Source organism: Anopheles arabiensis, chromosome 3 (genome assembly GCF_016920715.1).
Source record: "Anopheles arabiensis isolate DONGOLA chromosome 3, AaraD3, whole genome shotgun sequence".
Taxonomy (NCBI): domain Eukaryota; kingdom Metazoa; phylum Arthropoda; class Insecta; order Diptera; family Culicidae; genus Anopheles; species Anopheles arabiensis.
This window is the reverse complement of record NC_053518.1, coordinates 95,282,128-95,307,139: the sequence shown is the minus strand read 5'-3', so window position 1 is coordinate 95,307,139 and position 25,012 is coordinate 95,282,128. Positions and strand designations below refer to the sequence as shown.

Here is a 25,012-nt window from a genome sequence, read left to right as displayed (position 1 = left end):
TTTCGTTTGGTTTCGCAGCGTCATGCATTTTCTTTTTTGGTTTGCTCCTTTTCCCCGAAAATTCTTCTCCTACGATGCGTTGCAGCGCAGAATACACAAACAAGCAGGGTACAGTTTCCGCGGGGAGGCTGCAGGGTGTGTCGAGATAGAATTAGAAGTCAAATTATAATCCACTGAGTGACGAAACTTTGCCATTTTGCAAAGCGGCACTGTAAGAAACCAAACAAACGATAAAACCAGCTCGTACTGAAAATCCCTCCCCGACAAACGCAGTTCAGTGTCTCGCCGCTTTATGGCTATGAATGTTTATGTAGCGTTCGGGTGGAACAAAATTCCAGCGAGAGCTCGGGATTGGGATAATTTGACACGTAAGCGTGTAGCATCGCCCCTTCGCAAATGCAGAGTCACAATCGATTTCACTGCACAACAGTTTCGGGGCGAATTGCTGCTTTCTATTTGCTAGCTAGCTGATAGGGGAGTGTTTGGTCGTAGACGAGGGCCCAATCCCTTCTGGGCGGGAGGGCTGGGAGGGAAGGAAAAGAAAAGAATGAAATGAAGAAAAAAAAATAAACGAAACAAATCGAAAGGCAGAATGAGTTGTACATTGCTCCGAACCCATGGGAGGACATGGATGGAATAAAGTGTGGCGAATAGAGGGAAAACGATCCCACTAACTTCCTGCCCTCGATGGTGCAAGGAAACGAGATAAAGTTCGACCAGAAAAATTAGCCCGCGGCTGCAGGGAATCAACTGCCTGGCCAATAATTGCACCGTTTGGGCGATGGAGCGGTGGCAAAGGGTGGAGGAGGGCAAGGGTCTGCCCGGTTGGTCTGGTAGTTTATCAACCCCACCGCCTGTTTGCTTTATTGGCCGCAAGGATCAGGAGCGGGCCCCGGGTGTGTGTGATGGTGGTGCACTATCGTACGCCCTGCCCGACCCGACGTGGCACACACGTACGCACAGAAACGGGACGATGGATGCATTTGACGGAGGGTGTAATTTTATAGTTTTATCATTTGCGTGGCATCGAGCGAGAAAATTAAAGTCCTTGGTAACGCCCGCAACGCCCGGGAACGGGAGGGGCGGCCAGCGCTTATCGGCTCGGTGACGGTGAAAGGCTCGGCGATGGGCGAGCGGGTAGGTGGCGCCCGGATGGGCATAAGAAAAACCCGAACAAATCGAACGGCGGGAAGCCCAAAGTTATCCGGCCAAGAAGATAAGGAAAGATCTGCAGCAGGCAGCGAACGTAATGTGCCGGAGTGTCCTGTTTCGTGTCTCCTGTGTGCATTTACCGATGTGCGATGTGTGCGGTGAGGGTGGGAGAAATTTTTTATTAGTTGGCAAATTTATTGCCATCAGATCGTTTAAGGGTAAGGACACTCTCGGGAGTACTTTTCGCTCGGTGCGCTGGATCTCTGGCTCTGTTTTGGTTTTGCGTTGCCGTTTTCCTGTTGGGTTTGGGATTTATGAATTTATTTTTCCACACCACACTTTTCGGGCGCGACAATTGGTCCTGTGCGGATGAGGGCGAGAAGAGACAGTAAAGTGTGAGGGCTTGTGCAACGAGCGGTGCGTTTATTTTAATCTTTATTCGATTTTTGAGTTTACGTCCAGTGTCGACCCGGGACAGTGCGGCAAAAACTGGTAGCAGCGAGACGATGGTTGTTTAGGGTCAGCTGGTGTCGGATTTCCTCCGAGCACAACACAACAACAACAGACACGCCTTTGGGTGATGGGGTGGTCGTAAAAGTTGTAAGTGCCATTTGTGTGGGACGATTAAATCGTCTTTGCAGCTGCAATCGCGGTTTTACGACGGCTATTAATTCTAAACTAAAATTGCCCCGCGGTAGTGTGGAATTGAAACACGTTGTTCTATTCGATCGGATTTGTTGTGCAGTAAGTGCCCTAGCGAAACTAGACATGTGTGTTGCACGACAAGAATGAATGAATGTGTGTGTCAGTGTACGTCTGTAGCTAATGGAAATCCTTCCATTTCTAGGTTGATTTGGAAATTCTCGGGAGCACCGTTTGTGGGTAACAGTTGTGGCAGTTCTGTGACCCGTATTTTTCCCGGGAACCTCGGCAAATTGATTCATTAAAAAGTGCCAACACAAAGCAATGGTGGCACAAAAGGTGGGGAGCGTGGTGTCACGAAGACTCTGGACCACAAACCATGCTTTGCCATTAGGCTTTTCACGTCAACGCGCGGGCCGTTACAATGACGGCACGCGAGTCCACTTTTCTGGACGAAACGGACAGGGACATGCTTTTATACTATCGGCAATTTAAATTCACAAACTCCAGGGCACTCTAGGAAAGAGGATTCCGTGTCAGCGCGTGGAGGTGGTAAAACAGTGGGACACCGGCGAAGGTTGAACGGAGACGAGGGCCGTTTTACATACCCGCTACCAACCGAGCATCCACAGCACGCCTGTTCGACGGCACAAATTAGTGGCGAATGAAATTTTGATGCAAGCGTGTGGCTATTTTACAACAACATAACAGCAAAACGAATACAATCGTCGAGAGTTGGCTACTTATTTAGCACGTTCTGCGAGTGAACTTTTTCCTTTGCTCGGGTGTGGTTTGGTAGGGTGTGGCACTGGTGAGGAGGTGCAATTTTACTGACCAGCACCGATGCAGGTGTTTTCTTCCCGACGTCGGTGGGCAGTAACTAAAAGTTTCAACACACCAACGACTTTATGATGACCGCATTGTGGATTTGTGTGTGTGTTGGGGAATTTTATGTAGCGGACTTCATGTAGCGATTGCACGATTGGATAGGAGGAAAAACCACGACCGGAATGGTTTCCGAAATTCGTCGACCGATAGCGCTGTATTACTCTTTTAAAGGCAGCCAAACCCTCTACTTGATCCTTTATGGTGGCGTACGGGAAAAGCCCAAGCACATTGAGCGTAAGTGCCAATCGTTACGGGCCGAAATGTGAACCGTAGTTAAACAAAGTAGACATTTTATTTACTCAATTAAATGAATTTCCCTCGCTTTACATAATATTCCTTGGTGGTGTGGGCTAATAGTGCAAATGCTAAATTTCCCCATGGCATTGTGTAATGGGAAATCCTGCTGCCTAGCGTACCCGGGGCACATCGGATGTGTCCCTCATTTCAGGGTGGTGCGTACATGCTCCCCTTCTTACCACTGTGTTTAGCACACACAAATACACACACACACTCACACCTATAAAGCACATACACATATACATTGATACACATACACACAGTTCGACAAACTGTACTGCCTGCAGTGCTCATCTGCAACAATACCCGCCGTGTTTCCGCCGTGCGCGAATGCAAAACAATTAAAGTAATTAAGAGCAGTTTTTTCCGCTAGTTTTTAAATTAGTTTGCTAAATTACAAAATACCACCACCGCTGGTACGTGTGTGAGTGTGTGTTTTTGTGTGGGTAGAAAGCAGCAGTAGCGTGCATCCTGGTTTGCGTCGGCTTGTTCCGGTTGTGCGGAAAACGAAAAACGTGAGCTAAATAGTGTGCGTGAATGGGCCAAGGTTTATTTTGCTCAACCAAACGCAGTGAAATGCCAGCCACATTTGTCGTGTCGTGAAGCGTGTGTGTGTGTGTGTGTGAAAATTCCGCACACCAGGAGGGTTGGAGAACGTTGACCGCAAAACCAGGAAGTCGAGCAGAAACGGTCGCAACGGTGCGGGAGGTGAGGGTCAGACCGTCAGGCCTTCCCAACGGTATGTGAACATTTGCATTTTTACGGACTGTTAATTGCGCAAGTATGGCAATCGCGTGTACGACTGCGAAATCCCGCGCGTAAGCCTCTTGTACTAGACGGTCTAGTTGGACGGTCGCTCTTCAAAGTGCTTTCGAGAGGTCCCGACCAATCTGACATTTACCCGTCCACCCATACCCGTCTGCCTACTTGCCTGTTTGTCCAACATTACCTGCGTGCCGCTTTTCCGGCTCACCCAACCGAAGGTCCTGTCGCCAGCGTCGTCGTCGTCAACAGTCGTTAGGTTGCGTCCGGCTCCGGTCCCGGCATCTTTGCCGTTTAATTGAGGTTTCAGTGGCGGTGCTTCCTGGGGCTGGCCGAGGTGGTGATGGTTGCTGGAAAAACAGCCCGGCCCGTGTTTCGGAAAGTGGGGATTATTTTTAATTAAAATTTCTGTTTGTATATGTGAAAATTATGGCTCTAATAATGAGCCCGGGAAGTTCTGGGCCCGCACCACGGTACCACGGTACGGTTATTCTTTGTATGTCCCCGTAACCGAGGTGTGTGTGCTGGGTGTGGGTTGGTGTTTTTTGTGTGTGGTCGCACTACGGTGTGCGTTAAGGATCTCTAGTTTAAACGGGCGATGTTATTGATACCGCAAAAAGGCTGAGGTTTGGTGGGAGAGGGAGAGAAACAGACATGACAGAGCGGTTGCAGAGGGGCAAAACAAAACAGTAAAAAAGTAACTCCGAACGCCTAAAAGAGAAAATTAAATTACACGCTGAACCATTGAAAAATGTCCCCAATTTTCATAATTTCTGCCCCTCGTGAATCCTTCGCCGAAACCTTCCCACGGAATCATTACACCCTCCAGTTGGGTTTGGTGGCAGGGCCACACAAAGCGTGCAAGAGTGTGTGTGTGTGAGAGAGAGAGGGAGAGAGTGAAAGAGAGTTTTCATTTTATGGGTAAGTTAGAATCAAAAGATGCTCCGCAGGGATTTTTATCGAAAGCGACCTAAGGGAAGGGTGGCACCGGCCAGACTCCAAACTTAGGTTAGCCTAAATTCCCTAAATCTCAGCGTTTATTATCTTTTATCCGGGAGCAGGAAAAGCACCTTTTTCGGGGAACCGGAACACCGGGCCAGGGTACAGCGACGACCGTAGTCCTGCTCGACTACAACGAAAACGACGACGGCGACGACAACGACGACTACGATGATAATGATGATGACATGTGCAAAAACGGAAGAGTTGTCTCTCGGTAGGGGTAGAGCAGTGTCCCTCGGTAGAGGAAATGGCCTTTCTCTCACTCTCTCTCTCTCTATCTCTCTCACTCCTCCTCGATCGGTTTGTCTCAGTGGAGTTATGAGGGATGTACCGGGCTTCGGTACTGCGACCTGTACCTTTCTTCGGCCAGGATAAATTATTAATGCCTAGATTAGTGGAAGCTTTTCAGCACTGCATTGGCATGGCTGCCGGGCTGCCGAGCTGCCAGAGGTCCGTGGGACGTGAGGCTTTGTTGTTCTTTCGCGAGCATGCCGAAAATGTCAGGATGTTAATTCGATTTGGGACAAGTCTAATGAATTGATTAAAAGGGAACACATGATGTGACTTTGGAAATGTGTCTGCGGTGTAGCTCCATTGCTAGAAGCGCATGGCCCAGGCTAGTTTTGCATTTCTGTTTCGGAAAGTCCCGTGAGAGGGCGAACTGTTGTGTCTATTTATGGCTGTTTTGGAGATTGTTGATTAAGTGCGGTGTTTCCTTCGGGAAATCGTTACCATTCTGTATATGGTTTGGCATGAAGTTTTGATTGACCCACTACTGCAATGGTTTGGAGCTGAGGGAACTTATCAGCACTTAAGTGGGATCTGAACTTCCAAAGGAAGCAAAGGTAAGCAGCTTTCGCGATGAAGCTTGCAATGTCGAAGGCTACTTTGTACAAAATAGCCGCTCGTGATTCGACGACCGACCAAACGGTGCTTTGCCACGCAACTAGCAGTGCACAGCAAGTCAGGTTGGTTGCTGGCGATCAATTATACTTTCGATAACGTAATTACAAACTAGTTTTAAAGGGCTGAAGGTGCCCTTTCAAGAACGCTCACAAACGCAGGCTCCCTTTTGTGCACTGGAAGCAGCAGGCGATCGATGCAACGATGTGTGATTGTGTTCGTACGTGTGTCCTTGAGCTTTATGAGACAAAAATGGTAATGGATGAGTTCTTTTTCCTCGGCGTTCAAAGTCATTAAAATTGGTAGTACCAAGGGCGGGCAGGACGGTGCACATTATCCCGTTATCGTCGGATAAAAATTTAACCAATCATCGAAATGGCAATTGAACCGAAGGTGCACTCTATAGGGAGAGGGAGCATAGTCTCGCTTTCTCGGTCGAAATCGTCGGCCGAGAAAGTACGGCAGATAAGATCGAAGCATTACTCGGGAGTAACAATTATTTTCGCCATAAATAATCACGAACGAAAGCAAAGAACTCGCTCTCGGTTTGGATGGTGGCGCGAAGGATGGTGGAGTTGAAGGGGCTTTTTTTGTTCTGCCTGTGCCCCAGAACCAGCAAGGATATGATGTACAAAAGGAGGGTAGCGCAAGAGCGAGCATCTTGTGAAAGTTAATTTAGATAAAATCGCAATAACATAAATTCATACATAAAACCTCATCGCCCACCGCTCTCGGTGGATGACTGGCCAGCGGGAAGTAAAACACTCGCCGCCTCGCCTAGCTAAGCACCGACAGGATGAGCTTTCGCAGGATGAGAAGGTTTTCCATAATCATAAACCACAATAAGCGTTTGTCTGGCGATGGCATGTCGGCGACCCAAAAGAGGCCTGTTACGCCAGGCCATTCACCAAGCCAGCCAGTCACCAGGTTTTGCTGATGAGCTTCTGGTTCAGGTTTGGAAAAATTGGAAAATAATGGATGATCAAAAGGCAGCAGAAGGAAAAGCGAAAGACACACAGACCCGACACACACACACACACAGAGAACATGGACAACAGCGATGGTAGCGATGATAAAAATCTGCCGCCTTCGATTTATTCCTCCGCAGGGCGTAGAGTTGTCGGTGCTGGTGCGACAAATCGACCCACGGGAAGCACGTTCTTCTGGTTTTCCCCAGAGAGAAAGAAAAGCAGGAAGAGTCGATATTGTTCTGGGGAGAAATTATCAAATCGTCGCTTCGTTGCACAGGAAATTGTCCCTGCCATGACGAGTCCCCCCGGTAGTGTCTGTTTGCACCTTCATTCATTCGCATCGTGTTTTTGGCCCAGAAAATCGATTGTTCAAAAAAGAATTCTACTACGGGAGTGAAGATGGTGCGTAGAACGAGAAGGAAGAACAATATGCCCGAAGGGTGAACCTACCACCCACCCACACGGGCCTTGATTTGAACTTAGACAGCGATGCACCGGGTCAGTCAGCCAAAGGCAATCTTTACCGATTCGTGCAAGATTTGGTCACGGGCGCCGAAACTCCCAGAACTTATCAGATTCCACATCATCATCTTCATCTTCATCATACCCTCCAGAGTTTTGCGCTTGCCGAAAAAAAAACAACAACCCGGTGACAGAGTCAGGGTGAGTGAGCGAGCGCGTTGCATGAAAGGACGATAAAATTCCTATTACCCGCACCAACCCGATGAACGAGGCTGCAAAGAAAGCAAGAAAAACTTTGCCCGTTGTCTAGAAAAATCGATAGCGAGGCAATTTTCCACTTCAGCCTTTGGCCGTATGATGGAAGAGGAGGGGTAGAGAGGGGAGTGGTAGGGGGTACGGCGTAGTACGCGGACAGGTCTGGTACGTGTACGAGGCGCCGCAGCCGAAGGCTTACTGAATTATTTATTAAAAGTGCGTGTCCAATCAGTGCAACTCGGTGGGCAGGTGTCCGGGGGTCCAAGGCGCGTGAGCACTGCCGGACGAAAGTGACGACGGAAAATTGGAATTAACACGATTTTTCCAGGCGGGGTGTCGTCGTCGTTTGGGCGCGTGACGATGGTGTTGCTGTTGTTGCGTGCAGTTGACGGGAACGGTACACGAAACGGGGATTGATTGGCGAGCTCCCAGTTTTAATAAACCGTTCAGCAGTGTGCGGTTGGGCAGGGAAGGGTGAGAGCAAAAGCGGGCGAGTTTTTCCATTCGTTTCCCGTCAATCAGCGAGAATCGGAGAATAAATCACGCGCCAGATCAGTGCAGGTCTGGGGTCCGCTGATGAAGGCTCATTTTCCGGCGCAGGTCAGAGCACCACGGGAGAGTGATTAGCTCCGCCGTCCGTTCGGCCAATGCACACAATGACGATGTACTAGAAAATGAGGGAGGATGGCATCGAGCAAGTAGGCTGGGAAAATAGCGACACCTTTTGTACTGAGCACGTCGTAAGCCCGGCAAGGGTCGATGGTCATTTTGATGAGTTTTGTCGGCCAGTGACAGGGTTTTGAGCCCTTACTGCTTCGCAAATTGGACATGAAAAATCGAAATATTGTTGTGTGTGCTTCCTCCCGATCGGTTGATTTTATTTACCGAACGAATCTTTCTCACAAGCACAGCGTGCGATCGTGAAAGTTGTTTTTTTTTTGCGAGTACGATCAATTTGTTGATGAATCATCAAAACGAACCCATAACTGCACCCCGCCCCACGGGCAATGGCGCTCGTGGAGCAGGGTCATCGCCGATGTCAGTTTGTGAATTGACATAAAATAACATTTATTTGCCGCTGCAAGACGAATGGGCTGTTATTCATCTTCATTTTGTGGTCGTGGCCTTTTATCATCACGATTATGAAGTCTTTGCTGCGTTGGAAGTTTTTGCTACTTTACCAAATGGAACTGCTGCCGTCTCCATCAGTCCAACCGAAGCCCGCCAGCCCGTTCGACTTCGGTAGTATCTAGTTAGATTGGGTGAATGGGAGAAAAAAAAAAGTCTTATAAGCAACGAGAATCGGCAAGCGGAACGAAATGCGAGAGAACGGCATTCTAACAAACTGATCCGCAACTGCAACTGTCGAAAAATCAATCGCAAAAACTCCAATAGGAAAAACAAACTGACTATCAACGAGAAAGCAAAAATCGACAGCCACAGCATCCCGTGTTCGGGCCAGGGTTCGTGCCAGCCGGTGCGACGGCACAAACTGGTGGTGGTGGTGGTGCATGAAGACGGCACGAAAAGAAAAGAAAATCTGCTGAAATTCAATTCCGATAATGAGGAAGTTTGATATCGGTGAATCGGTGAAAAAGAAAATCGGATCAACCAATCGGTTGTCGAAACTGGTTCTTTGTGTGTCGAGCGGGGAAAAGCGGCACAAAGGGCGGAACAGGTAGGAGCCTAGCTCCCGGTGGAGGTGTTCCCTCAAAGCCTTGCCCTGTATATGTGTGGGTTGGTGTGTGCGCAACAGGAAATGAAATTAATGCTCAGCGCTTTTCCGGAGGCTTTCATGTGGAGCAAAAGGCACGATGACGAGTGCGAGCGCCAAGAGCAGCAACTTCGGGTGGAAAACCTCTTGCCGCATCCGGTGTGTGGCGCTTGTTGGCGCTGGCGGAGTTGAACAAATCAACTTCACCGGCCAGATTCGGAAAATGGATAAACACTGTTTTTTTCCTGTCCCAGCGGCACTTCCTGGCCTGGCCACCTTCGTGCCACGCTGTGTGGTGGATTTCCTGTTGAGTGTCTTAACTGTACTTTCTTGTTTGATTGAATCTGATCCGTTTCCGACGCACAGACGGACAGAAACAATCGTTTCCGGTTGGGAACTGTCGGCAGGGGCGGTGGCAGCAAATACAAACAAAAAGCATCGTGCGAGCTGGTTCCAGCTCAATGAGCGATGGAGGAGACCGCTCGACGAATTTTCCCGTATCGATTTAAAAGTTTCGCCGGATTCGGAATACGGTCGGTGCAGGGCGTTTAAGGGGAAGTAGTATTGAAATTGATTGTAAAAGTTCTTTTGAACTTTGTGTGTAATCGAAACAATGGTGGGGGAACATGGGTTGTCTCTCATGTGGGCCTGTATCGCGGTAACCGTCGTTTCCGGCCGTGGATCGTATTTTTTACGATTTCCTAGTAAATCTTTCCGGGTGCCTGCGGGCCAATCCAATAGGCTTTACCCACTGAAAGCGTGCATATCGCGCTTGGGTGGATGTTGATCCACCACTGCCGGCTGTCCCGTTTCAGCACATCTGCAGACGGCGCGTCTGGGGCCGGCGCGGTGTCTGGTGGAGGTGGAACGGCAGAAGATCCCTGCCGTCGAGTCACGTTCGCAAATCAATAAACATTCGAACATTAATCCCGTTTAAATCGAACGGCCACAAATCGAGAATCTAACCGGGCATGATTTCTGTCGATTGCAGTGTCGATTCCTTTCCGGAGGGGATATATACGATGTCACCGGGATTCAGGGGAGACTCTGCCAGTTGCCAGTCGATCCCGCACGAAACGGAATCCAAAATGTGTGTGTGTGTACGTCCTTTTGTTTTTATCTTGAAGCGTAATAGTTGAACGCGCCCAGGGAAGGAAGAAATCCTTGATTTGCATACAAAATGGCAATAAATAAGCGAAAACTGCAAGGCTCGTCTTCTTGGAATGTGCGGCATTTTTTGGTGTGTGCCTTGTGTGGCTGCGTGTTTCTTTCCATCTTCCATCCAGTACGGTATTGGTTGGTTTGTTGTGAATGCTTCTCCGTCGGCCGTGGCGTGGTGAGAATCTAAAATCTGGTTTAAAAAATGGCCACAGGATCGTTCGGGCGTTCGGGTGGTCTTTCGGTCGGTCGGTTGGTCTGGCGGCTTAACGCCAGCTAAAAAGCCTAAAAAATGGGGCCCTTCTTTGGGTGCAAAGGCAACTAGCAGCTACCCGTAGTATGCACAAAAGAACGAACCGAGATAGGAGCGAAATGCTAGGCCAAAGGCAGAACGTTAGTATCGATTGAGCTAAAGCCTCCCTGGAGTTTGCTTTTCATTTCGGTACGGTTGTACGGTTTTTGTAGAGGGAAATGGGAGGGGATTGAGCGGGAGTAAACTACCGAAAACATAACAGTTTCAATAAATTCTCGTTAAATCTTGTGTAAAATGAACGGGAGGCAGCAATGAACCGGTGACAAATGAGTCAAGCGATCAGCGTCGACGGAGCTCTTTCTTGGGGCAGTTTAAAGCTTTTCCGAGGTGGCTGCATTTGGCTCTTTTTGGTAAGGACGAGAGCGGTGAAGAGAAGGAAGAGGTGCGGTAGGCAAACTGGAAACGTATAATGAGTATGATGAAGGTAAAATTATAAATCTTTTTCGCCAAGCAGCAAAACGGGTTCAAAAAGGCTTGCCCAAATGCCGTCGACCCATTTTGAACAATCTATAGATTATGAGGCAATGCAGGACAATGCTGCAATCACAATTTCGGAAAATGCTTGTGAATCTTTAAACGCCATTTGCACGGCCATATAATCTGTAGCCATTTGCTACTTAACACTCCATTGAACGTGACCGAAATGCGCTACTACACCAAATCGGCCCGAACGGGTACAACCCGGTTTTCGTTGGTTGATTAGCCGATTGGATGGAAATGTAAAATTTACAACTGCATCGCACACATTCAAACGTAGCACTTATTGAGCTCGATTAGCGTCAATGGTGCGCTGGTGCAGTTCGATGTGACCGTGCGAGCATGAAGCTGTTTTTCCATTGGTCGTAGGAGTCGATCGTGTACCGCATCGAGAGCATCATTATTTTTCTTGTCGCTACCACGTTTTTTCGTACGGTGGTCCATGTTGGTCATCGGAAAAGGTAGAGTGCAAACATTAAATATTGAGTAACCCCCAACAGCTGCATGGGTCAACACGCGGTAGACCGGGGAGTGTGTTTGATCTGATCTATTTTTTCGTCGAGAAGGAAAGCGCTACAGTAAGGAAACAAATGGTCCGTTTTCGCAAAAAGGAAAGGACACTTGGAAAGTTCGATGCTGTGTCACCGTTTTGTTGCAGTCCGGTTTCGTGCAGTCGTTCGGCAACGCTTCATGAATGTTGCCTCGGGCAGCAACAGCAAAGGAGGCGGCATGGAAAGTCTTGCCGGGAGCAGAAGATCATCGAGAAGTGCATTGTGCATCGGTCGTCACCGGTAAGCATGTTTCCAGTGTTATCCGATTCAGCTTGTTGAACGGAATCGACATTCCGGAACCGATGGGACACACCCGGCACAACCTGCCGGTGTCCCCGTGCGGTGCGGTCCTGGTCGTCGCCTGAAGGATATATTTTATTCAAATCTAAACAGAGGGAAAACATCTTTTGCAGCTAAAATCATCTACATTCATCCGTTGCCCAGTCGGTTGCATTCGTGTTGTGCAAGTGGCATAGGTTTGCTCCCGGTTTGCAAACCGTCCGGAACGTGTGCTGGCTGTCGTATCAGGAAGAGTGTAGTGCGTTTTTTTGCTCTTTCGAGTTGCTGTTGTGTATGTTGCGCAAGTGTGTTTGTTTGGCCCCGGCAGCAGAGCAGTTTTGGATTCCTTCTTGCCGTGCTTTGCTTGCTTAGTTGGTGGGAGGGTTTGGTAGCTGGTGGCGTTGTCATCGTTTTGGCCGCTGCCTTTGCAAGTGCACTGTGCCGGTGCAATGCATTTGGCGTTGTCCTGGCCATTGCGGAATTTATCGTACGGACATTCCCGGCCATACGGTCGTCCGTAAAGACTTGGGTTGCTTTCATATCTTCTCATCTGGAACGGAATTTACCGCCAGAAGCAGGTACCCATTTACTGCACTTCTGTCAACTGCAACCATTTGATGTGCACATTGAACGGTACGGCGGCGGCGGCGGCGACGGTGTGGTCTGTGTCGGACGGAAATCGGACGAGTCGAGGTGGATTTGAGTTTACCTCCTTGCGCCGATTCGCCTGCGGGAGGTGTGCAAGCTGACGCTGCCAGATTTGCAACCGGAAACAGATCGAAGCGATTCGGCCACGATACCGCATGTCGCATTCGAGGTTTTCGGTCGGTCCCCTCGGAGGCAGGCAAGCTTTTTGCAACAACGTTGCCACCGTTCGTGACCCAAGACGATGCGCCAGTGAAGGGTTGCCTCGACCACGATGGGGTCGTCGGTGGGGTCGATTTGTAGAAACGTGAATCGTGATTGGTATGCTGAGCTATTTCCATATCCTGATGGCATCTTGGCGCAGAGCTTTGGTGAGCTTTGAGAGTAATGAAAAATTTACGGCTCTGCTCAATCACACGTGTGGTGCTTTAATCGGAAAACCCCGATGGAAGAGAACATCTTTCAATCAAGACAGCATCAGTGTAAGATAATCAAACGAGCGGTGGCTCGTTGAAACAAATGAGCGAGGTCCGAGTAGTCCGTGGCTAAGAATTTTGCTATACATTAAGCATTAGCGTGTTATGGATAGGTAGAACACACAACCAAAAACAACCTGTCACGCATGTCTACACGTGCTCGATGCGTAAACGCGAACGTGAGTGCGACTTCCCGGTGCGTGAAACGCGCGTGGACCATAAATCGAGGGAAGCGAATTAATAAATTTATAGCGTTCGTCAAAGACGGTTGATTCAGGGGGAAGCCCAGTTTTACGAGCTGCGCTGGCACACTGACGAATCTGTACAGGTGGCCAGGAAAATAGCTGATGGTTTTTTAAACCCGTACGCATTCCTCCTCCCCCTCTCCCCTCACGAATGTGTCGTGTGAGCTGCGAGCTGATGAAATTTTACGAGAATAGATTTAATGTGACGACGGTGGTATGTGAATCGATGCGGCTTTCGATGGTGACCTCTGCGGGACGCTTCGACCACGGTGGTATCGATTGTTACTTGGGCTACAACGCTAACACTTTGCCTACCCCTGCCTGCTTCGGGATGTTCGTTATCGCCCGTAAAGACGGCGTGGAATGTGAATTGTTTCACGATCTAACGCGCTTGATTGCGCTTTACGAGCGCGGTGGGGATTTTCGGCGATGGAGTTTAACGGATCGCATCGTACCAGATCGTTGCGTTAGGAATCAAAGCCTTAATAGGAAGCGTAGTGTGCCATCAAGGATTTGGGGAATGTTTACGTGTGTCTGTGTGACATTTACTGTAATGTGCGCCTGAATGGTGACGGTGTATTGTATTATATTTAAAACATTTGTTTCACCAAGCTTTTGTAACACAGCAACAACGAGCAATATCGGTAGAATCCACCCAAAACAGCAATCTGTTCTTTTATGTAAAATAACAGATTTTGATTGCATTTTGCAGCACAAAACGACGAGCATATCGAAGACAGTCATACGCCTGACACTCTCGGCTTGGATCAGACCGATGGCACGGTAAAATGCCCGCCGGGAATCTAAAGCTAAAGCGAAAGCATACAATATTTACAGACTGTAGCATGGAAATTATGTAAGAAAGCAGGGTCTGGCACCAGGCAACACTGTGCCAGTGTGCACGCGAACGCAGTTCTCGCGAGAGCCGTTTTCTCTTATGTGCATGAAGAAATTCAATTGCAGCGGGGAAAATGAAATTGTAAATATTTCTGTATGCACATTGAATGGTTATGATGGCGCAGCGGTATTCCATCGGGCTGCACCAAAGCGGGGACCGAAGCGATTCGAAGAAAGAAAAATCTTAGTTCCCCTCTGCCCTCCCTCACGAGTAGCCTTACGCGCGCGGTGTGGTGTGTCCTGTGAAGGTAGCTTTAACGCTGCAGTTTGTAAATCGGCGTTCAGGTCGCGCATTCAGTTCTGCCAGCCAGTTCTGCGAGAAGCGAGTAGCTGCGAGCAATGCAGTAGAAAACGTAAAAGGGGTGCAAAAGATGCGAATGAATGCTCGAAAATACACTTTGCATACAAGCCGTTTCAAAAGGGCAGCTTGTTGAAGCAGCATAATTCCATACAGTGCAGCATACGGAACTGTACGGGATGGAGTGAGGTGACCGGTATAAGGCGCATAGGCGTGAAGAGTTTCGTTATCTCACGCTTAGTCGTGTATTGAACTATTCGTTGATGTAAAAGTAATTTTAATGCATCGTGCGAAAACACAAGTCTTAACGATAGTGCTTCACATTGGTGAACATGTTTTCTGTTCGTTACTGTGATTTGAAGAAAGTTTCACCGTTCACTGCAGATTCTATGGTACGCTACTAAACGCGAAGGATTCCCCGAACGCTTCGCGTTTGTTTTTCCACGGATACAATCTCTGCCGGCTTCGATGTGCACATCCCTTCGGTCCCACTGCACCCAGGATCAGGTCAAATGATGGTGAAGAAAAATGAAATACAATATTAATAGTGCTTTCAGTGACACTTTTCCAACTGCACATTGTTGTATTCGTTTCATTCAATTTGAATGAAAGGTAATCAAATGTAAGAGCATCAAGAAGCGTCCCGGAGGTTCTCCGACATCGCCGGGTCTGGTAGGTTGCGGATGGTTTCTGCGCTTCAGCGAGCATCCTGTTTCGCTGGATAGTATCGGTTCTGGGTAGTGTGATGTAGACTGGTAGAATCTGGTTCTACCACGTCTGCCACGGTGATGCTGCTGATGGAGCACTTTTGTTTCAAATCTTGCCACGCTCACCCTCAACACAGCAGTGTCTGTGGAAATGGATTTCTCCAGAACTGCAGGCTGAAGGCTCGTCTCCGTCTTCCGGACGATCCGTGAAGGAACCGTGAGAGCCATAAAAAGAGTGAAAGAAATATGAATTTTTCCAACGATGGTGCAGCAATGGTAACGTTCGTTAGCGTGGTCGTTGCATTTTGACAAGTTCGAGAAGGGGTGACATTTAATTTAAGTCAACCGATGCGGAAACATTAAGGCAGTGTGACAGTATTAGCGACACGAAGAGGGAGAGAAAGCGAGAGAGCAAGAGAGAACTGAACTATATGTCACGCCACAATCCTCCGAGATGGGAACCTTAATGTAACTTGCTCTACTTCCAATCAGGATCACGGTTAGTTTTCACGGCCATCGAGTGGACGGTTTTTATTGGAGCGGTTTTTTGTTCCTTGTCTTACACTCTTCCCTTCCCTACACTGGTACGTGGTCGAACAAGCTAATCACCATAGTGTGCATCCGTCATCTGCAGCAGGCCAATCGGTGTTCTATTAAGGATGTTTGGCAATTCGGGACGGTCGCTGTTCGTTATGGTAGTAACGTATAGCAGCAACCGTACCTACGGCAAAGTTGTCGATTTTGAGGTTTTTCCCCTTTATGATAATCTCATCGTCTGATGTGTGACAGATGAAGAGCCGAGTTGAATTTGCATCCGAATGGATCCGGAGCGACGAGACAATGAAGGATACGCCATGTCGTCGCCGGGCCCTTTGATTCGGCAAAGGGACGCGGTCATGCGTGTGCACACATACACACGCTGAACGAACGCCATGTGATCAATCGAACGCTCGACGGTTGTATCGTTCCGGCAGCCAACTGGCATGATTAGGCATGAAGGTGGGTTAAGACGGGGGGCAGATCGGAAACGGCAGCTCATCGATTTCGAGCCGGCCTTTCGTCGTAGTTTGATTCCATTTGCATGCGCGCTGTATCGATGACGATGGCTAATGCTGAGACCACACGGTGCCCGGATAAGCTTTATTGCTGTGGATTATTTCTAATTGCGCTGACGAACAGCGACCGTAGTGCGGCACTTTCCGGGAAGGGGAATCGAATTGTGAAAGATCAATGGATGCTGGTTGGTATGCAGCTGTATTGACGTATCGATAACAGCGCTGTGTTTGCACCAATTTAAAGCAAAGCGCAATATGGATTCTTTTGAAAAACCTTTCAACTTACGGTGAAACGGTGAACTTTTCCGTTTGAGCTGCGTGTAAACCGTTGTAATCGATGTATGATGAGCTATGTACGGTGAGTCGACGAAAGACGTGGTTCGTTTAAGATGTTAATTTCTCGAAAAGATGAATAATGTAGCCGTAAGGCAGGCAGACAACAGCATCTTTCCACAATGCTATCATGTTACTATTAAGCATCCTTAAAATCGTACGTGAGCGTTTCGTACTCCCACGAAAACATGATGTTTTGCAAATTTTGGCGAACGAGCTCTTAGCTTCGCTTGTTCGCTGCTTCATCCTTTCCACCCGAATATTACCTGGGATTTATTTCAAACGGACGGTATGCTTCGTAGCTCGGCAGCAACAGCGCCTCGATTCCATCGACAGTGCTCCAAGTAAGTGGAGTAGATTGAAATGATCAGTTTTGGGCGTATGTGCAAAATATTCAAACAATAACAGAGCTATGAAATTACAATCTCGTTTCGCTAGGTTTGATCTTTTTCGGCGAATGGAAGGCGAGCTCACACAAACATAAACACACGCGCGCACGCCCGCTTGTTGATATTATGATTGTGAGATGAAGACGGGCGTTCGCGAGCGCTTAACCGGCAACCATACGATTGATATTTATTCCATGCTGCCGGGGCATTAGATTCATTGCTGGTCGCATTTTTCCGGCAGTGTGCAGTAAATGGTAATAGCGCGCTTTGAGACGTTTTTGCGCGACAGACGTTTAAGGCGATGCTTTATTGTGATGAGTCGCTTTGATGTTATCTACCACCAACGCGTCCTTAGCTGCAAAGTGCGCCTGTGGTGTAAAATGCTGCCGTTAGCGTCAAGGGGTAGCGGAGGTCGGCTTTCGAAGGATGGCTTAAAAGAGGAGCAATAATTTGATAAGACAAACGAGAAGCTCATTTCCTGCTCGGAGCGATCGCATTGCAAGTCGTTTGGACGGAATAAACAGTGTGCATGTAATTTGCACAGTTTTCCCCTAGCAAAACCCGCTTCTTTCTTCTCGTCTCATCGAATAACATAAACACACACTTGGGAAACTCGTGCGAATAAACACACTTGTGTGCTCGGTTACGGGGCGAGGCTGTAGACGATGGGGAATCATCGCTTTTCCTCGCAAATGAAACTGAAGCCATCCACAAACACACACAAATGGGGAGTTTGAAATATTGTTTTGCACGTTGGCGGGGAAGCCTCAAAACAAAACAAACCAGAAAAAAAACACACACACACATACATACATTGTACGAAATTTGGTTCTAGAAAACTGCCCTATATATTGATACAGTCTCAAAAAGGGTCGGAAAGAGAGCGGATAAAAGGATGCAGGAGGAAAAGATAAGGCGTCATGCTAAAATGTCATGCTAAGAAGTCAGCCTGAAGTGGATGAATTTTGAAGAAGCAAGCGTATTATTGTTTATGTTACGGAATAATGTAGAATATGCTAACAGAAAGGAAGGTTCTGAAAATGGATGGCGATAAGATGGTGGGCGAGAACGAGTGGAAGGTGTAAGCAGCTCTTCAGCTTCAAGCAGAGTATGTGTATCAAATTATGCGATTTTATTGTTTTCAATTTCGGGGATTTCTGCGTGCATGTCGCTTGTCAACGTGCATTAGCGTACGCTCAGGGCGTGTCGGTTTTCCTCCGCCAGCGATAAGAAATTGACATCCGAGGGAGAAAACTTTGGCTCGCGTGTGTAGCTGACTGCTCTGGAGCTTCCGTGCAGCACTATTCATCCCACCGAGATGTCCTGGCAAAGATTGATGCTCTTGTCAAAGTGACACTTTTAGCGCCAATCGCTAGATTCACTTTCACGGAACGGTCGGCCACCCGTTCAGTCTCGGTGGAATGTACGCCGGAATGGTGGCGCAAACAGCAAAAGGGTTGGCTCGTTTTTGGGTGGTGCGAAAGAAGCCAACCGGGAGACACACGGAGAGAAAAATGGGACCTGCTAGTCTGGCAGCGTGTGTCGCCGAGGAGCCGTATATCAATCGGTGGGATGGGGTGGTTTGTGAGTGCGCGAGATAGAGACGGCGTAAAGGTGAGCTTGGGATAACCTTGCCTTGGTGACGGAGGTACTTGGAACGGTTCCAAGCTCTATGTTGAGAACGCTCGTTGTCAACCAAAAATCTGTCGTACGGAAGTGCTGCCAACATCGAGTATTGTTGATGCAGGGATTGCAGGGGGAGGGGGAGGGGGAGGGGTGCTCGTGGCACAATGCATCCTGACGCTGGGAAATCGTAGACGATGTAATAAAATAAGGGCAAAATTTTATCACGCTCCTGGGTTGGGTTGAATCGGAGCATAAATAATAAATCTTTGCAGTTCAGGGATCGGCGTCCAACTGCAGCGGGTGTGTTTCGTTATGGTTAATGTTACACCCAATGTCTCTTCATTACTCGTGCGCGCTGTGGATATATTGTGTTCGTGACGAGGCTACAGACACTCATACACACACACATGCTGCATGAGTACTGGCGCATGGTCCTGCCAATTGTGTCTCATACGGGTCCGCGCTTGGTAGGCCGTAGCACAATGCTTGCCACCTCGAACACAGCAGCCACGGCAGCTTGACTGTTTAGCTAACGATGGCAAACAAAGGAGCAGAATACGACCCGCGTAATATGTTCCGTCTACGGCTCGTTCCACCTTTGCGTATCCACCAGCGCGGCGCTTACCCCGAGGAACAGACGAAGAGGGCCCAGGCCTTTATTCTCCAGCTTATGCTCCGGCGGCGTCATCTTTCAACATCTTTCCAAAGCGCGCTTTTATTAGTTTCAGTACCCGTTCCAGCGGCTCCTCTTAAGGAACGCAGGGAAGGGACGAGGGCTTTTCCGTTTAGTGGAAAATAACTTTTTCCTGTTTCGTAGCCGTTTGCCTTGGCGTTTCACCTGCTGCTTTCACGGGGAAAATAAAAACTTTGCAAACCACAGGAACTGGCACGGGGAAAATCCCATCCCATGTGGAAATCGCCTCAATGCCAGAAGAGCCAGTCCTTGGCGGGGGAAAGGGAGGCCATGGCAGGGTTTTCAAGCATCGTATCGTTTTGCATTCTTCTGCAGGCGCACTCCCCACATTATGATTGGCGACAATGGCCAACGGTGAAAACGATGCTTCCTGTTGGGGACGCTAGCGCACGAGCATGGAACGGAATGGTACGGATATAAAAGTTGCTCTTTGCGCCTTGTTGTTGTTGTGTGGCCGAGCCTTAATGTGAGGGGGAAAGCGCGTGCAGTGGCCACGGGGCTAAATCTTTAGGGAAACACCATGATCCTCAGGTGAGGATGATTTCTTTACCTTGCCTTTGTTGGGCGGTAATTCGAATAATAAATAACCTGCAACGTACTAAAATCTGTTACAGTCACGGTCGTAAAAAAGCTGTTTATTCGGAGAACAAATTATACACTTTTTTGCTGCAGATACATGTGGTCGGCGTCGCTTGGAGCTGGGCAGCAGGATGAGCAAAATAAGGAATGAAAAGCGAAAGGACCCTTTTCCAGTCTTATCAAGCGGATATTGATTAATTCATTGCTGAGCTTATCTGAGTCGGGTCTGATTGCAAGCTTGTGCTTTGGAGATGATAAAAGTACAGTGAGTGTGATTTCATCCCTTCTATGAAGATGCGTTTTGCAGGGGGACACCCTGTGTCAGACGGCAAATAATTTGTCTGCCATTGAACACAGCAATGCGCTGGGAAGTAACGAGAAGGATTAACTTGTCTTGAAATGAATACTTCTTCGTTATATTTATGAATTGGCCCGTCGTCGTCGGCTTGATAATAGCTGGGTGATTAAGTGGTATTAATTGGATTTCCCGATGTAAGATGCTACAAAATCAACTTAATAACTTTTAACCGTCGTGGACCGCCGATCCATGGAAAGCCGAGCGCTTTTGGGGCTGACTCGCGGACGCAGGAACGCTCTGAGGCCAAGAAGTCACAACGGGTCGGGGATGAAAAACCATCAACTTCCCATTAAGACTTTGTTCTGCCGTTTTCGGCGAAAGCGGGCGAAAAAAGTAAGTTGTAGCAAACTTGCGACAAACCGGGGACGAGCGCCCACCTGCCCATCCAGGGAACCGATTGTGTCACAATACTTTCGCGGGCAGGTGCTTCAAAGGTTGATCATCCGCGCGCATCCGCTCCGTTACCTCCTGCCAGTGTGGGAGAAAGGTATTGAAAATGAAAAGTTTTCGGTCGCGATTTACGACTGTGCCGGAGCGTTCCGCTCGTTCCTTGCCCGTCCTGAAGTCGACGGTTTCCATGGGGAAGTCCTCGTGATTCGGTCGGTTTTTCGATGAGTGGTTGGGATTGCGAGCGCAGAAAGTTGCTGTTGCTGGTTGTGGGAAAGTTGCGAGTGCCAGTGGTAAAACTCGTGGAAATAATTCAATTACGCTGAATCAAAGTGACTTTTGCTCCATGGCTACCTTAAAAAAGGACTAGGCGGGGCGGCCTAGAACGATGGGGCGTACATCGGGGGAAAATCCATCATTTTCAAATATTTGTACTCGAAAAGTCGTTAGCCATTTGCGAGTGCTTATGTTGCTTTCTTTGGAGCTACAGTTTTTATGAGTTTCTGGGATGAGTGTTTTTTCTTCGCCGGAGCTTTTCGTATGGACGCGCGCGCGCGCCCGTGTGTGTAGGATGTACTTATTCAACCGTTAATCGTATTAAATCCTTTAAACTGAGTTTTGAGAAAGTTCAAAAGAAGTTAATTCCTTACACGAAAGTGCGAGCAACAGGGACACAGGTGTTTTCGCAGTACAAGCGATAGACGGCAACCGTACTTTGGGGACAGCAGTGAGGGAAAAAGAAACATTTGTTTTTGAAGGCTTAAGTGTGTGCAAATAACACGAATGCTTTTAAGCTCGTAAATTGTGCCAGAACACGGCAATGGTAAGTGGCAGACAGTGAAAATATTTCTTAGCCAAATTATGCACAATTTCTAACTTTTCTCTTAGTGACAATTTGCGAAACAATGTGAGCAAGTGTGAGAAAGGCAGAGTAGCACCCATTTATCAGTCACAGGAGAACAGTCTCTGCTCAATCACACTTAAGCTTGTTTACTTTACAATGATTGCCATTGATCAAATCAAAGTCAAGCGAGCTTTCCACAAGATGACAGTTTTTCTTTTCGCACTTTTGCAGCGACCCATCCGCGACGTTGGCGCAGTTCTCGCCGCGCGGGTGATTGGATGCGATCGACGCGGGAAATGCTTTGAATATGTTTCGTTGCGGGCAAAACCCACGGACCTGGTTTCACCCAGTAATGGCACGCTCGATGGCATACAATTTACTCTGAATTTGTTAACATTTCAATTCGTTCTCGTACGTTTTCGAACGTCAGAGCCGTTTGATTGATCAGTTGATTGATGGAACGTGACAAGCCCGCTCGAGGGAAACCACGTGACATGCACTCTCACGGATGGGAACGGGCTGACGTGATTCACTGCCTGTCCCCGCAAGCTGAGGGGAGAGTGTAGGAGCGGAATCATAGATAAGGTAGGGGAAAACATCGCATATGGATGAAGAATGAAAAATGCAACGGATAGCAACGACAGTCTTAACAGTCGTTGGAATCCGCATCTGCACGAAGAAAAGCGCATTCAGATGTGGATGCCTGTAAGTGGGTGCTTATTTTAAAGAATATGTGCCACTGATTTCGTCACCATTGCTAATGACAAATGAATGTTCGTGGCAATGAACGGTGGCACTTTGGTGTAAAAATAAAGTCGGTAGTGAGGTAAAGCAGTCCTTCTTCTGCGAAGAACAGATGGATCTGAGCATGTTTGGGAATATGTTTAAGCTTACACGAAAGAACACATCCACACACAGTTTACAGCTCGTCCTTTGGGAGTCCTTTTGGGGATGGTTGGGGATTTGATGGGCAAACGGAACGGACATCGATCGGATGGATGTTATCTCGCTTGTACAACATAAACTCGCTGTTTGGAAGGATAGACCGCCTGGCAAGGAAGTTGGAGGTTGAAAGGTTTGGACAGCAGCATGGGTAACTTTATCCTTTGAACTGCATCACCTCTCGGCCCGACCTCTAGCCATGGCTGCTTGGCCGGCACTTCTGCTGGGGCCCTGATTACCCTAAACGGGTGGACGGTGATTGACTGAGAACTTCCGGCTGCTGACGGTGTCTGGTGCGTTCTGTCGAGATGGATGGATAAGACGGATAAGACACACTGGATGTCAGATGAAATGGACGCCAAGAGGGAGAGCAGGGAGATGCGGGGGCCGTGCTACAAGGCGAAAGACAAACTTTACCGACGATGAAACTTTCAATGATGGGCTGAAATGAAGGTAAAGTGCATTTACTGTTTACCATCTTGTGTGAGTGTGTATGTGCCATTACTGAATCGAAGAAAGAACGTTGTAGCTTTTGAAGGAAGCTCTGGAGGTGCTACTGGCGATGATGGAGACGACGTTGGCGATGATGTTGATGCTGCCGATGATAGTAGAGTGGCAGAGAAGAAGTTAGGGTTTGGTAATCTACTTTGATTTTATGCACGACTGGTCCGGGAGCCATCGGAAGGGATATCCGAGAGCGAGCAGGAACGAGCAAATAATGAGAGCGTGTGTATGTGTGTACTGTGTAAGCCAAGGTACTGTGGTCGGTGTAGCTTAATCCAGGTTACAGGTAGGTGTGTCAATTCCGGGTGGAATATTTTGGGCGAAAGTTGCAATTTGCGGAGTCGTCAGCTCGTTCCAAGTCGTACGTAATATTAATGACATTAGCATCTGCAGGATCATACATATTAGATGCGGCTATTAGATGCTCAATGTTGAGGGTTCAATTGAATAAAAGTGGATGCTGCTGGGACCATGCATCCTGTTGGTTGGTATGATATTTTGCATGCCGAGATGCTTTCCCAACCATACACCGCTATCGGTGTAGCACCTGTGTTTGTGTAGTGTGCTCCGACGAAGGGCATTTAATTTCCCAATGATAACAGAACCGCATCCATTTCATTCCGTCGCCCTGTTGTCGCCTTCGGTTTGGCCATAAGCCGGTTCGGGGTGAGTATTTTACGGGATTTCATAATTATACTATCGTTTGGTGTTTCGTGTCTGCGGTGGATGGTGTATGGTGGGTGCTTTATGGGCTCACGCCGTGCCGCGTGGCTAGGTTGCGCTGCCATCACGCACGGCCGTTTAAAGCGGTAGGGACTATTCAAAACGTGAGCAAAATGAGGGAAAACAGAAAAAAACTTTACAAGAGTGGCAAGAACATTCTTTTCAAGTGGCCCTCACCTTGAAAGCTAACCACGAGCAAAAGGAAGCCGCCCTACTTGTGTGTACCATCCTTCCATCTGGATGGCGCCTCCGAAGCGACGTAAAGGATATCACGAAGGGTTTGGCTATGCTGCTGCGCCGTTTGTCTCAAAAAAGGCAGTTGTTTTTGACGTGGGAGAAGAAAGTCATCAAAGACGGTGGCAAAACGAAACAGATATGAGCGAAAGAGAGAGAGAGAAGGAGAAAGAGAGTGAGAGAGATATGGGAAAGTCAGAGAGCGAGAACGAGAAAAGGGAAAAGTCAAGTTCGCAGGAATTGTTTATGGTTGTGTAACTCGTTAAGTGGCCGTAAAGAGAGCATCATTCCGTTCCGTTTTTCGGTGTCGTGGCAAAAGTGGCCACTTGAAAAATGTGATAATTATTCATATAATTTTACACCGGGCGACGATAAAGCCTCGGCTCGGGGCTTTCGGCTTTTGGGCAAACTCCCGTGCACGAGTACGAGCACTGTCGTTTAATGTAACGACCGCCGAGGGACAGCGCGGTGTGCAGATCTATTCCTTGGGCAAAGAACACAACCGTTTTCAATCAGACTTCAAGTGGGCCGGCAGCCGCTGTTTGATCGTGGGCTGGCATGTTTCTGGCATTGTTGAAGTGTGCGCGTTTGGCGCGTTTGATCCGATTTCGAGTTGACGAACGACAAACCGGCGTCAATTGAAGATAGATTGAATTTTAAATGATTTCGAATGTGTTACTTGGAATTGATTTGCGTTGGCAGTGTAGTAGATTTGTTTGACCAGTGAATAATAGATGTCTTAATTTAAATTTCCTTCCAGAGCCGAGCAAACTTACACATGATGTTGCGCACCAAATGCGCCGTACTTGGGCACAAGTGTAGATCAAAAACCTGGATGAAACCTGATGAGTTGTCGAGTGGGGCTTCACTGCTTAATTGTGCTAGCTGATGGGCAACTAATGATGGTGAAAATGGTTCCACAATCTGGCAAGGCATAGGCAGCTCAAAACTTTCTCAATTTTCCGAATCATTTGAACAAGCAAAGCTGGTGTTAGTGATTGATTGCTTTACTAATTAATAAAAATAACCAACAACATTAATCTGCGACTGGAAGCTGATAGAAAGTCATTCAGGAATTGATGAGACAATTCGATCAGGGAATCGGGAAACTGCGGGTTTATTGATAAATGAAAAGCTATTTCAAAAGTTTATTCGAATACGAGCTTTACAGAAGCAGTTGAGATTGAGTTTGAAATTGTTCTAAATGTTATTGTGTTAGTTACATGAATTGAGGGTTTTTTTTTTAAGAT

At 48.0% G+C, this 25,012-nt stretch overlaps 1 long non-coding RNA gene across 1 annotated transcript in view; it reads left to right on the top strand.

Annotated features, from left to right (window-relative positions):
- LOC120902376 overlaps positions 1 to 24,802 on the top strand; it is a 32,197-nt gene extending 7,395 nt beyond the window's left edge. Inside the window, exon 2 of the long non-coding RNA XR_005739408.1 lies at positions 24,523 to 24,802. This is a non-coding gene — a long non-coding RNA (uncharacterized LOC120902376). The remainder of the gene's footprint in view (positions 1 to 24,522) is intronic.
- Positions 24,803 to 25,012: the final 210 nt, after the last annotated feature.